At 42.4% G+C, this 15,032-nt stretch overlaps 1 protein-coding gene and 1 long non-coding RNA gene across 2 annotated transcripts in view; one reads left to right on the top strand and one right to left on the bottom strand.

Moving 5' to 3' along the window:
• ZNF462 (zinc finger protein 462) overlaps positions 1–1,555 on the bottom strand; it is an 88,236-nt gene extending 86,681 nt beyond the window's left edge. The window contains exon 1 of the mRNA XM_042866154.1: positions 1,257–1,555. The gene's annotated coding sequence lies outside the window, so the exon portion shown is untranslated. The remainder of the gene's footprint in view (positions 1–1,256) is intronic.
• Positions 1,556–5,946: 4,391 nt separating this feature from the next.
• LOC122177140 lies at positions 5,947–11,946 on the top strand. The gene is made up of 3 exons (XR_006177961.1): positions 5,947–6,014; positions 6,776–6,882; positions 11,781–11,946. It is a non-coding gene; the product is annotated as an uncharacterized LOC122177140 (long non-coding RNA).
• Positions 11,947–15,032: the final 3,086 nt, after the last annotated feature.

Genomic DNA, 15,032 nt, shown 5'->3' with positions numbered 1-15,032 from the left:
AATAAAAAATTATTGATTTTAACCTTGTGGGAGGCGCATCCCAACTCCAACTCTAGTCATAACAATTATCAAATCTTTCTGTTCTTGGTGCCCATGTTGGGGTGTGCTTTGATTCAGATTCACCAATTTCCTGTTCTGTCACTTGTACCTCCTATATGTTGCACATTCCTTCATAAATGCATCAGGACACTCTATATATGAATGTTACCTTTCTATGGAGCTGTGCCTTCAAACTGGGCATGCTTCATCCTGGTATCCCCTTCATGCATTTCAGTATTGTAGCTTGAATTTTATGTGCAGCTGCATCTACTATGCAACTGTTGTGCAAATCGAGGCTGGTGGAAAAAGAGCGAGGCCTGGTCTGAGACTACCCAAAATGATTTCAGTTAAATAGATGGCTTAAGAAAATCAGACAAATTCATTTTCAATTGCTATCACTCTTTAAAGATCTTAGGTTTCCATAATTACATTAAAACCATAACAAAAATGCTGCCATAACTTTTCAGGGAAAAAAAAAAAAAATAGATTTTAAGACACCAAAAAAGACAGCTGTGAAAACTGTTTCATATTTTCCAAGAGAAATTATGTATTTTATGATGCTCTGAGGAACCTACTAAAATCTTGCCAATATCATTTTAATGCAATCTAGTGAGTGGGGAGAAATATTCCATCTTAACTTAAAATACACCCAAAAGAAGGAATTCTCTTGAAAATCAGAAGTTAAAAATCCCATAAATCAGGCATCAACAGCATCACCTAGAAAAAAAAAATGACATTTCATGACATTCTCTGGAAGAACCTGAGCAGCCTCAAGCTGCGTACACTTACCTCCAAATGCTTTCAGAAATCTATAAATATATGCACATATACACGATTTCTTTGGTCAACTGATCAACCTCCTAAATTCTGTGGTCTTTAACCAAAGAAAAATGTCTAGAAAGGTGACCTCCACATGAAAGCATAAGAGCAAAAAAGCCTAAGGATGTGTTTCTCTGTGTGAAGGAGAATCTGAACAATTTCCTCCAATCCTCATTTCCTGATAGCATGAAGTCAGAGAGAAGACCCATCACAATGTTGTACATTGAAAAAACTGAAGAAACCCTAGGGGAAAAAATCATGATTAAGCCAGCTTCTGCCAGCAAAGCTTCAAAACATGGATAGGCATCCACGATGTTAGGAGCAGTTCCCATCTCAGCTTTGTCTACTCTCTCTCTCCTCCATTTTCTGGTGGAGCTAGAGAACATGACATGGCTTACCTGACTCAGATCACAGCTCTCTGCCAAACTAGTCACTTCCTCTTAGACATGCAAGCAGCTTCATGAGACAAACAGACCCCCACAGACACACACACAAAAGCAGCTGCAGAAAGCTCTCAAACTTGAAGGTCTTTCTCCTTCCAAACACCAGAAAAACGAATGAAACTTTTCCCGTTTCTCCCCCAAAAGAGGGATGTGAGGGGGGGAGGAATCCTATCAGATCACAACCACATGAAGCTCCAGGAGGATCTCTCTGTGTGGAGAATAGAAACCACAAAGCCAGGAGGACGGGAGGGGGGCTGGGGAGAGGGGGGGGGGGGGGTAAGAAGAAGGTTACTCCAGAAGACATAAAGAGCCCTGTGGACTGTGTGTGTGCATGTGAGCGAGAGCGAGGAGAAGCTTTGTGTTGTGGAGCCTGGACTGGAACCAAAGCAGACAGCTTGCAAATGGAGGACAGGGAGATAAAGAAAGGGAAAGAGGGGGAGAGATAGGGAGAAAGCTGCTCCGGGTGGTGGAGAAAGGGACAGGGGAGAAAGCTCCTTCTCCCTTGCCTGGTTAAAAGGTAGGGACGTCGGAGAAGTGAGCGAGAAGAAGTGGGCTCCTTCCCATTCCTTTCTTCCCTTCTCGCTCTCTTTCTCTCAAAGGAGAGCAGAAGCGTGTGTAATGGCTCCTGCTCTCCAGCCGAACGCTGTCCTCCTGCGAGCAGCCTCCTGCGGGCACAGCAGCCCCCCAGCCCCGCGCCGCCGGGGACCCCCGCATCCCAACTCCAGGAGCGCGGCGACGGGGGCAGCACCGCCGGTGAGGGACCAGCGGCGAGACGGGGGCAGCGAGGGGACGGGGAGAGGGAGAGGGGGAGAGAGGGAGAGAAAGAAAGAAAGGAAGAAAGAGGTCACCCGATTGCCTGGGTCGTGCCAGCACGGAGCTTTTCTCTCCTCCGTGTCTCTCCCGTCTCTGATCCAAGTCCACACGCACAGCACCATCCAGACCTCGCACACACACACATAGCCACACGGGCACCCCCCGCCCCGAAAGCTCGGTTGATATCTCACTTATCTCCCCATACCCCCCCTTTAATGCAACAACAAAAAATTAATTAACCGCCTTCCTCCTCCTCCCACCACCACCACCACCACCACCACCAGCACCTCCTCCTCTTCTCCTCCTCCATGCAAGAGACTTCTCTCAAACAAAACACCCCGCTCTCTCGCTCCCTCTCCTCTTTTTTTTTCTTCCTTTCTTTCCTCCTCCTTCCTCCGTTGGCCGAATGAATGGGTTTCAGAGGAAGGTGGTGGAGAGAAAGAAAGAGAGAGAAGACCAAACAAAAAGAGGTATATAGATACACACATGAGAGATGATCTCTCCAATGCCAAACCGGAGATGGGTTTTAATTGCGAGAACTTACAGGAGCGTCCCGGCACTGCTGCTCTTGCTGCTGTCTCCTCTCCTCTTCCTCTCTGCCTAGCTCTTCTTCTTGTTATTGTTGTGGAAGTTGTTTTGTGAGTCTCATGTGCTCCTTGCCAGGTCTCAGCAATGGAGGATCGCCATCTTTCCCTGCTTTCCCCCCCTCTCTCTCCCTCTCTCTCTCTCCTTCACTGGTTTGCTGCAGCTGCAGATGACCTGAGATATCCGTCTCTCTCTCTCTCTCTCACTCACCCTCTGTGTCTCTCTCTGAATAATGAGCAACCAGAGGGAGAGAGAGAAAGAAGACAATCTCCTCTCCTACCACACAAAACGCAAGAGCACCAGGGGGTGCAAGAATCCTTTCTAACAACAACAACGTGTAGGGGAAGAGGAGGAAAAGGAGAAAGAAACGAGAAGAAAAGAGAGGAGGAAAAGGCAAGAAGAAAGAGAAGGAGGGAGGTGGAAGAGGAGGGGGGAGAGCGAGCAAACAAGAGAGATCCAGGAGGCAGACAGATGGAGGAGAAGATGGTAGTGATAGAGGAGGCGGTGTTGAAGATGAAGGAGATTAAGAGGAGGAAGGTGGTAACAAAAAGTTAAGGTTTGGGACACTGAATCACTCACGGGCCAGGGAGGAGGAGAAGGAGGGGGAAAGATCTGAAGAGCTTCCCCTTCCAAGCTGTTGCCTTCACAAAGCTTCCTGCCCAGGAGTGCTCAGCAGCTCCTGCGATGCTGGGGGAGCCGCTGGGATGGAGCGCTCTGCTGGGTCATAGCTTTCTTCCAGCCATGGCAAAAACCGGTTTCTGCATGCAGATCTGCCCCTGAGGTGATCCCTCAGACACATCCATCTAGAGACTAATCTTCCCTGAGCAGGGTAAAGAACATAAATGGAGCTGGAGGTTGCAAAGTATAAAACCAGATCTACCACGTGGTTGGTTTTTAATCCCCCTTCCAGCTCGCATTTGATGTGGAGAAAGGAGACTCGAATTGTCCATTTCTGGCACGTATTTTGAAGTCTACTCCCGGAAATAAAGACAGTCATCTCCAGGTTTTTTATTTCTCACAAGCATCTAGGAGAAAAGAGAGCTTGTACTACCGAGCACCAAATCACTTCCTACATTGGTGAGACGTGCAAAATAAAATAAATAATCCCACTTAAAATAAGTTTTGTGCCTTCCAACACCTAGTCGTCTGCTCTTTTGTGACAGATTATTTAAAGCAGAGGAAAGAAACGATCAAGGCTCACAAAGGAAGGTATCTTGGTGATGAAGGCAAGCCAGCAAAGACAAAGCTGCTGTAGTCTGCATTTATATTTAGCCTGGTTCTATTAAGCACTGTGCTTAACTCCTTCTTTTGCGCGACCCCCCTCCCCCCCCCCCCAGCCCTCCAAGCTCCACCACACCAGGTCAGATTCTTTCTAGGGTTATGCCTACCATGGAGGGGGGTAGAGGGGTGGGGGGGATTAGGAGTTATGTGCAGACTCAGAAAATCAATGCACGGGAATGAGGCAAAATCAATTTGAGCGCAAGGGCATGGCTGGTATTGGAACATCACTGGGATTTCTCGAGCCCTCAAGCACTGCAATTTGCATGGGTGGAAGAGAGACTAGAACCACAGAGCTCCGGTTCAGATGGAGGGGGAGATCCCTCCCCTGCTCCGAGGAAGTTTTATGAGAGTGGTGAAGCCGAGATGATCTTCTTAAAGGAGTCCAGATTTTACTGGCTCTGGGAGAGGTCAGGCATGTTAGAACTTCATTGTCTGAACTCTCCCAGCTCAGCTGAAGACCAAATGCAGAAAAGCTAACGATAGCAATAAAATAAAATAACAAAAATCGGTCGCCCAGGTACTAGTCAAACATTAAACTCATGCTCTCTCCGTTCTTTCCATCCACAAGACCGCCGTGAGCACAAAGCACACAAGCAGGATCTCTCCCATTAAACCTTCTCTTTCTTTGAGCCGTGCAAGTTAATCACTAAACACGAGAAAGATCTTCTCCCTCCTCCTCTCCTCTTTCCGCTCCCCCCTGCTCCCCCCTCGCCCCAAACAAGTGCTGTGAGAAATTGGAGGAAGGATAATATCTGGGCAGAAGGAGCACTGTTGGATTTAGAGAATCCTTCTTAAGGAAAAGGGGAAAAAAAAAACATCAGAACTGGAGATTCCTAGTAAGACTACTGGTTTCATGCAGACAAATGAAGCGGACACCTCCTAAGAAGCTGATAAAAGAACATTAAGGAAAAGGGAGGGACTGTCTTTACGGCTGCCAGAATGTGCATGTGTTCTGCCTGCAATTTTCTATAAATCATCGTCTTCGCAGGAATAAAGCGCCTGGGCTTTGCAATCTTTGACGTACCATCAACGCCGAGGCAGATAATTTACCTTTGTCTCTCAGCATTACGTTTTAAATTAAAAAGAAAAAGAAAAAAAAAAAAAGGAAAAAAAAAAAAGAAAAAAAAAAAGAAAAAAAGGAAATAGAACAACCCCACAACCACAAACCCCAAAACACCTGACTTCTGACCAGCCACCCTCTAGGGAAACAATAATCTCATTCCAAAATGAGGATTCTTTGGGAGCAGTGGGTATCAAACCTTGGGAGAAAAATAAATAAATAAATAAATAAATAAATAAAAAATTTTTAAAAAAAAAAAAGAAAAAAAAAAAAAAAGAACTGTAAAACAGAAGAGGGTAAAATGAAATGAGATAAAACAAAGAACAAAAATAAGATAAGTAAACAATAAACGAGTAAATAAATGTGTCTTCGCGGAGGCAGCTTGGAAACGATACCCTGAGCTCTCCCCCCGTTCTTTGGCGGCGGCCGGTCCCCCGCTGCGCCGGTCCCGCGGGGAGCTCCGTGCCCGGCGGGCAGCACGGGTGCCGGGGCGCCCACCCGGGGCCACCCACGCGGGAGAGAGCCGGGGAGGAGGCCACGGCGGCCCGAGGAACCCCGGCGCCGGAGGGCAGCGGCGGGGAGAAGGGGGCGGGGGGCTCCTCCCCAGGGGTCTGCTGGTCCATAACTTCCTCCCGCCGACTTTCAGCCTCCCCCCTCCCCGTTCTCCGAGCGCTGCCCGAGGTGGACACGCTTAGGCTGGGAAAGCCCACCAAATTAAAAAGGAAAGAGCGGGGAAAGTCCTCCGCGCCCACGGACTTTTGGGTTTTGTGGGCTACTGACCGCCGGGTCTTGGAGCGGTGGGGAGGGCAAGTACGGGGGCGCAGGACCCTCGCCGGACGGGGGTTTGCTGCGGGGCAGATCCCCGGCTCGCCCCGGTGCCCTAATGGCCTTTGCGAGCCAGAAGTCCCGCTCGGGGGCGCGCGGACGGTTCGCCTCTCTGCCGGTGCCGATGTGCGGGGCTCGGGGACATCGGGGTGAGGACAAAGGCGGCGGTGGCTCCCGCTGCGGGAAACGGTGGGAAAGCCGGGACGGAGCTCGTGGCGGGGTGGGGAGGGGGAGGGGGGGGAGTGGAGGGGGGGCGAGAGAGGATGTTGGCCTCTGCCCGCATTGATGTCCCAAGGCCGTTTTGGCTGAGGACTCAGGAAGACATGTTCTGGGAAACAACAGTAGTACAAAGCAATTAAGTCCCTCTGTCCTCCCCCGACCTGGGGTTGTAGATGGTGTTCCACCGTGTGGTCAGGGAAAGGAGGGGAGGAAGCGGTTTCCAGCTTCTCGGACTTCACATGCCTACCCAGGAAATCTGACCGACCTGGGTCCAAGTGCCTCATCCCCAGGCCAGATCCCTCCAACGGTTCAGGTTGGCTGACACCCTCATCTCAGTTCCGCAGCAATGGAAGCCTATGGGGGCTGCCCTGCAGAAGAAAGGCTGCTGGCACAGTGGCAAGCAGACCTCTTGATGATGCCTTTCTGCTTTCCTTTTCATTTATTTATTTTTTTAAAATTTTTATCTCTTTTTGCAAAGCGCATTTATCCATAGGCTCTAATTAGTTCCTCAGGGTGGGGAGGTGGTACATTTAGCATGGACAGTGAACAGTCTCAGTGAGCAGGAGACATCGGGAAAGCAGTGTGGAAAATAAGACTCTGAAAGGATACTTCTTTATACATAATCAACAGTGAGGCACTGTTGTTCGTGTCCTCTCACAGAACTGAAAGTGGCTGTTTTCTTTCTCCCCAGATTTGGAAGATTTTCTTCCTTCTCCTGCAACGAGTTTGAGTGAACTTCCTATTTATTCTTCACTTCTTCATGGCTATTTTACGCTACCAGACCAAGGCAGTCCTTATGTAAGAAGTGAGCATTGTATCAACTCACTGGAGAACTGAATATCACTCTCTAGAATATTATGTTCTGCAGCTATTGAGGGAATTTTTCTCTCCTATCTAAGAAGATTAGAAATGTGCCATTCTGACCTTTAGCTTGGCAACTCACTTACTTCTTTTAACCTCTAAAGGTTTACTTATTGTGAAGAACTTCAAGGAGAAATGGCTTGGTTGAAAGCAGAGAAATCCTACTCCAATCTATGAAAGACAAGAGATATCTACTCAGTGAATTTTCTTTTAGCCAGCAGTCTTTTAGAGGACAGTGCATTTGAGAGGGTTTACAGGCAAATAATCCAATGCCAAGCTACCTTGAACCCATCAGAAGACTCTTATATTAAAACCTAAAACTTTCAGCCTACTAATAAAATGTGAAGCATTTTATTTTTGTCAGATTTCAGACTGAAATCTCCAAGAGCAAGCTGCCCACTATAAGATCACTTTGTTATCTGCAAGCCCAACTCAGAAAACTGCACACTGCAGACCTGTAGAAAGATAGACCTTTTGTTGGCAGGAAAGTTCAGAGAAGTGTGCTGGTGAGAACTTGTTTCATTGGGTTTTGGAACTTTATTATCTAACAGATGTGTAGACTGCAATGGCAGAATATTCAGTTGTCAGGTGCAAATTTATGGACATTTTTTGTGTCTACTGTCAACTTCTTTTAATAACTACACCAGGACAAAGTGCCAATAAGATGCTTTACAAAGAGAACCACTCTTGCTTGAAAACCTTTTGATTAGGTATGAGCCAAGAGAAATGGGCGTATGGTGCTGGATGGCTACAGTAAACATCCAGGTGAATCTGTTGAGTACTACAGAACATTACTTCTCCAGTCTCAGAACATGCCTAGAGTGCAGGCAGCAGAAATCCTTGTATTTAGAGCCCAGTTAAATTCCCATTGGAGTTAGCAAAAAAAAAAAAAAAAAAAAAAAAAAGTATTAAGATTTGGAACCAAACAAAGCACATCCTTAGCAACTGAAACATGAATCACAAATGGCCCCAGATGTTTAGAATTTTGTGTGTGTATTCTCTTTGAAATGATCAACTTGATCTAGCAGAAGAAGAATAAAATGCAGTCAATCAGAATCTTGTTCTGGATACCACCAGACAATAGGCAACACACTGATCTGAGGTAAAAAAAAATTTCACATAATTACAGTGATAAAACTTTTCTAAGACACTGAAGGTGTATTCTGACCTGTTTTATTTCTTACTTACTAAAAAATAAAAAAAAATAAAATGAGCATGAAGGTGAAATAAAGTCACTTGGCACTTTTGGAATCTTTAGAAGCAAAATATTCTTTGCTATAAATGCAGATCAAATTCTATGAAATTTGGTCCTTCCAGAGACACAGCTGGATTTCATTCAACTTCTGCATGATTTTAGAGGGAGTCAATGAGATTGAAACTGCAGTCACTTTACCACATTTGATCTTCTGGATGACAACTGCCTGATGCTTACTATAGCTACATTATATCCCAACATTATATTGTGCTGTCTGGTGACAAGACTTCACGAAAGAAACAGTTTTTGTCTTCAGAAGAGATAGAGACTGAAAGATTTGTGCAATAGTTTTGAATTTGCCCATCTGGTATAAATGGTCTCTGGGTATGTTTACTGGTCATTTTCCAATGCGCTCCCTACATGTATTAGGTGTATGTGATTCAGTACAAAGCTATTCCTACTTGCATATGCTTGAAAAATGTCAGATTTTCCTTTTCCTTCTTTTCATTATATATATGTATTTTAAGATCTAAACACAATTCTTGCATCTCTTGATTTCTCTTTCTAACACTTCAATGTGTTTAAAACTTCATCTCTCAAGTGCCAGTCAAATAATTTTTATTCCATATGTCCTATTCAACCCATGTAATATACAGCTTGCAGTAGATTAGAGTTCCACTTCCTAGACAGTATTTCCAATATCTAATTTTTGTAGACCCACTATAAAATTGAGCAAGGCCATCTCTTGCTTTGTAGGGAAGTGCTTGGTAGCGCTGAATAATCTGTCTAGGATATGCAGTTTGATGACATTTTTATTGATACATTACAAATTTAGCCCAAGTTTCATTTTTTGAAGCAAGCCCAGTAGGTATTTTCATTTCCCATGGAAGCATTTCAGGCATAGAATATTTCCCATCTTGCATGCTTCTCAAGGTATAGAAAGGAAACAATACATTTTATCTCCTACTTTTGAACTACTCCAGCTTACAGTTTATTTCCTAATGAAGTTGTTTCTTCCTCAGATTTTGCTGAAGTCCCAGTTGTATGTGTGGGTCAATTGCAATTCATTTTCCCTGTGAGTATAGGGATGCACATTGCAGAAAATTGAACACTGCTCAAGTACATACCAACACTATCTTATTCCACGAAACACAGCATTTGTGTTCGGCACACCCTTCCTATTCAAGAGCTTGTTATTGCTATTGTTAATTTGGAAACGTTTCAATAAAAACAGTTGAAGACTTTTATCATGATCTTAAGTTTGGGTCTTAGAGAAGATGAAGGTCTTCCTCAACTGTCTGCTTTCTATTTCTGTCTGTTCAAAGACTGAATTTGTTCTAATTCTTCGTATTTATGGCACATTTTTTTTTCCATGCCACAACTCCACACGATCAGCCAAATCCTCAACTAGTTTTGGTTGTCTTCTTTGATTTCAGTGGATATACTGTTAATTCAAACCTCTGCCTGACTCATTCTTGAAACTAATTTAATCAATAATCTTTACCAATTATTTTAGGTACTTTCTCTTTACCTCCAGGTGTAATTTATTTAAATTATGTGTTTCTCTCCATTTATACTTTCACTGTGATACACTGATGTTTCATGGAACGATAATCTATTTTTGATATTCACATTTATTTTCTTCTACTCCTTTCGACTTTCTAGAGCTATCTAGTTCCCTAGTGCCCACCTTGATTTCCTACGTTTTAAGCATTTTACTGAGTTTCTCTCCGCATTCATTTATTTCAACACTCTGTACTTCCAGGGAGCCTTTCTTCTTCGATACTATTGCATCTATATGAATATGGTTCATTTACAAAACAGACATTGTTTCCAGTTTTATCTTTACAGCTGGCTGTAGCGTTCTCACAAATTGAGGAGATACCATTTGTAGTGTGAATTCTTGTTTACAGTGTTGTATGCTAAGTAATGACCTAGTCAGTAGTGGGCAGTCATTTTATCATGAAAGTTAAACGCATATGTAGGAAGATGTGCTATTGTGTAGAGTTCAAAACATATTTCATAACTTATAGCCGTTCTAATTTGTCCTGAGTTCGCCCATTCATTTGTGGAAATGTCTGGGTGTATTTTGATTCCATTTAGACAGCTCCATTTCAGTATTAGAAATTTCAAGCACCTTTATGGAAATCCAGTCTACGTTTTAGTCTTCAAAGTCAAGGTGACTGGGTAGATCATGTTAACTGGGAGAAGGTAAGACACTCACACCAAAAGAAAAAAAGAAAAGAAAAGAAAAATGAAGAAGAACATAAAAGGAAACCCATAAAGAGCACCAATATACTTGGAAAAAAAAATTCCCACATATAATTACAAAAAACATTTCGGCAACCCATTCTGTCTCCAGAAAGGTAACAATTATTTATACATATCAGTCTTTGTGTAAATGCCACCTGTCCAATTAATACATTAATATTTGAATTATTTCAAAAGGAGATGGTAGGGAAAAAATCCGTCATTTCTTCAGTAATGAACTAATTTATCTGAAAATCTGAGAACTGCAAGTGGGTGGTACTCTTTTCTGTGTAGACATACAAAAGATAGTACTGCAATCAAGCTAGTACTTACTATTTTAATAGTAAAACATGCCAGGCATCAAAACTTGACATGGAATGTAATGAGAAGTGATACGATTGAGCAGAGATGTAACAGATATGTTAGTTATATTACGTTAGCATGATTTTTGCCCTGGGTCTTGAAATCTTTACATACACATGTACATAAACATACTTAACAAGATAGAAAATTTCTTGTGGAAAATGTATCATAATGAAAGCCTTGGGAAAGAAAACAAAAGAATATGTAAAAGGAGAATGCTTTTAAATGGGCAAGTAGAAGAGGTTGTTATGACAGATGTATAGCGCTTAGTTCAACAGGTATTTTCCACTTATCTGGTCCTCCTCATAATGTACTGCAAGCAGAAAGGAAGAGCAGTAGTTCAGCAATGTCTGGTCCTTAAAAATAAAGAAGGGGTAGGGAGAAAGAATATAAGTGCCTAAGAAAATAAATGTGATGTTTAGAGAGGAAGGGAAAGAGAAAAGGGGAAGGAGGAAGAGGACAGGAGGGAAGGAGGAAGGAGGGAAAGGCAAAAGAGAAGAGCTGGGGAGAGAAAGAAAAAAAAATAGAAGTTTGAATTTGACATGATCCTAAGTGGCAACCAGAGAAAGAGATTTAGGAAAACACTGAGATATGGCTGGAATGGCAGGCTGATGTTTAGCAAGAGTGTATGTGAAAGGTTGAAGTAGAAATTGTGGATATCAGGAAATATAGCAAAGCAGAAATTGTAGCAAAGGTAATCAAGCCAAATGCTTGCGAAACAGACACAGAGAAATTAATAACTTGAGGAAAATAATCATATTTGTAATTATTAGTAGTATTCATATATGTAGTATTCATATTAGTAGTAATCATATTTGGATTAAAAAGTGGAAGTTAGCATGAAGTTTGCAGCACTTTAGAAAGAAAAGTTGGTGGATTATGTATGTAGGGTCATAATCCCGTCTGTGCTGCAGTTAGATCCAGTTCAGTCTAATTTGCATTGAAATTTGCTCCCTGACTCTAGACTGGCTTATCATTATTGTGGCTGCTTGTCTGTGCTTTTCTTTGGTGGTGTTTTTTGCTGCAGGTGCTGTCTTCTCTGGAAGCTTCTCCCTGATGACCAGTTGTACTCCAAGGTCCAAGTCTGCATGTTGCATAATGTGTTTCCAGTCTTCAGAAAGGTAATTCTGATAAATGTAACTCAAACACCAGCTGATGCAGGTACCTCCTCTGTGTCTGCAGAGAGACTAGACTAACAGCTCCAAGAGGTTTGTACCTTCCCATTCATCTCAATAAGTTCTTAAATTGTCATTCTTCACCTTCTAACTTAATCATCAGCTTTAGAGCTTGCCCCACATTTTGAACTGTTTCTCTTTTGATCATTTCAGCAGGATCACTCTGAAGTTTTTATTCCCTAATTTCAAAGTGTTTCTTGTGCCCTCCAGGTGAGAAAGTCCAGAGCTGTGATGATATCTATTTTCCCTCTTGACAACTTCCAAGCTGCAGGTGGGAACTGCCTGCACAAGAACTCATAGCACACTGGAAAAAACATAGGGACTCCAATAAATTAATTAGTTTGCCTACCTACTTAATTGTTCCTGAAATTAATGTACTGAATGATTAATTGCCTTAGCTTGCTCATCACAAATTTCAGTACCTTCAATGAAAAAATCAAGCTCTATGTGATTTCATGGTACCAAAAATCCTTTGACATACCGACTGAAGTGTGGCTTCCTGGTGAGGAGGTGTAGCGGTCTAAATGTCCTTCCCAACTTGGTTTGACACTCCCTAGATTATGTGGCTGATGCTAAGCAGTTTTTTTACATAAATTATGTAATTGCTGTGACCAAACATTGATTCACAATGCTTTAGTATTCCACAGGTTTATTCAAACATCCTCCTCTTTCCTTAAGTTAAATTCTTCGTTTGTTCTTTGTCCCCTGGGCATGAGTACTTAAGAGCACAGGGAGAAGAAGTGTGAGTCATAGAAGATGTCCACTGCCATTCCTGTGAAATGTGCAGTTTTTGCCTCAGCGTTCATAGGCCAGATGGACTTGCTTCCTCACTAACATGTCCATCTGTCAAAATTTGTTTTCCTTGGTCTATCCCAACAAGCAGGACGGAAAGCCATCTTCAGACTAACTAGCTCCAAGACAACCATAGTCCAGTCTGATTGATAAGCCCAGCCAAACTTGGGTCTTTCTCATGATGATTTCTTTGCCTTTCTAAGGATTTGTTTACTTTGGGAAAATGAGCAGCCAAACCATAGTTGTATCATAATTTCAGCACAACCAGTCCTTTTCCCATGTAGACAAGATCTTAGGCTAATCTTCTTGTCTGACCCACGGCTCCAGTTGCAAAAATCCAGTTGCAGAAACCTTGGAACATATTTTTGATTCTGACTCCACTGCCAAACGTTTTCATTTCACTCAAGGCTTCCTGCCATTTCAACCCTGGAACCCATCTAATTCCAGATCTTTTGCCAATCAGCCAATACTGTTCAGCCAAGTCACACACACCAGTTGTTTTTTTTTGTTTGTTTTTTTGTTTTTTGCCAAGCTTAAAATCTTTCTCTGTTCTTCTGTCCATGGATATCTAACCTTGTTCAAACATGAACAAATCAAGTAATGGTGAGCTTGAGGCCAGAATGCTCATCTGAAGTTGAATAGCTCTATTCTTTTTCCTTCTTGCTAATTTTCACATACATGGTTGTAGAGGTCCTTGTTCCTGAGATATAAAAACTCCAATACATTCCAGTGTCTTTAAATATTACCTGAAGGAATCAAGAAACTTTGTCATTCTTTTCCAATCCTTTTCATAGTTTGAACACTAGACATTGATTTCATCAACTTGCCACTGTAAAAGGAGCGGGCAAAGATGCCATTCTTTCTTCTTTTATTACATGGCTTTCTACCTCTCACTACTTTTGCATTAGGTTATTTTCCACATCACGTTATTAAATTATATGAAGAAAACATCAAAAAACCTAACAGATTTGCAGTGATACAGGCAGATATGTCTTATGAAGACACCTAAATGCAAGTATACACCGCAGGGTAGGTGGATTTTTAATTTTTATTGCCTTAGTGTAATCCTCAGTTTTACTTAGCCTTGCACTGTATTCTTTTATTTGCTTGCTTTTCTCTTAGAGTCCCAGATAGAACAACAGTAAGCTTAATGGAGAATTTCGCATTGCAGTCATGCATTATAGAAAGCAGACTGCAATAGACATATGAGTTCCACTGTATAACTGTTATTCTTTCTCTTGTTATGTTAAATTCACCAGTGCAAAGGAACCCACTGCTCAAATGCCCTCAGGTAGTATGTGTGGTAGCTCTTATAGCCTGCCAGCTCAACCCTTCACCAGAGAAAAAAAAGTCATCACAACATAAAGATCACAGACCAGGATAGTTTCCTTACAATTTCAGGCTTATTTCTGTCAGGTGATGCAAAACCGTACTGTTGTTAGGGAATTACACTGCATATCCAAGGTCTCTTAAAATCCACCACTGGCTACCATCTGGTTCAGGTTTGCCAGTTCTGCCTTCCTAATCTCATTTACATTCAGCCTTTGCAAACCACATAAATTAGTGACTTGTCCTTCAGAATGATCAGTTTTAAATAGACCTGGGTAGTATCATGTCTTAAGAGGGTTCTGCTTATTCTCCTTTTGTAGTCCAGGAAGAGGTATCTTCCTGCTTCTGATCACATCTTTTATTCTGCACTACCAGCTACTGTGGAATCTCATTTTTTTCCAGTGAGTATTCACAGTTGAGATCAGGACTGGCAATGGCATTGAAAACCAAAGAACTGACCTGGAAAAAGAGTTGAGGCCAGATGCTGTAAAGATGAGGTACTGTATGTCCAGAGGTCAATCTAACATTTTCCTATCTCAAAAAGGTAGAAGAAATATGAAAGGTAGAAGAAGCTCTAAACTTCAATACTGTTGATTATTTTATTTGGTTTATTAAAACGTACTCCTGCACCTGGGGCCAGAAGTCCTATTAATCCTCTTCTCTGCCAATGGCAGAATGATTCTCTTCTCCATGGTCTGGTGAACATAAATCATCCTCTACTCTCTCCTATCCTTCGGAAGAACAAGATGCAGTGGCTTTCAATTGATCTCCCCGAGAACAATGGCTATATTGGGTCACTTCAGCCATCCAATGAAACCGAATTAAGCCTGTCCTAAAGGCTCTAAAAAGCACATGATAGAAGGCCACCAGTGAATCTGGACACCTTTCTTATTTTAGGTTTCATTTCATAACTGGATATGTTTAATAAATTTTAATTAAAGCTGGCTGGAAAACACACTTTCAACTTCATGAGAGTTTAGATA

Source organism: Lagopus leucura, unplaced genomic scaffold (assembly GCF_019238085.1).
Source record: "Lagopus leucura isolate 7727_CA_CO unplaced genomic scaffold, USGS_WTPT01 Super-Scaffold_810, whole genome shotgun sequence".
Taxonomy (NCBI): Eukaryota; Metazoa; Chordata; class Aves; order Galliformes; family Phasianidae; genus Lagopus; species Lagopus leucura.
Note: the sequence above shows the minus strand (reverse complement) of the source record. Positions and strands in the feature narration are given on the sequence as shown.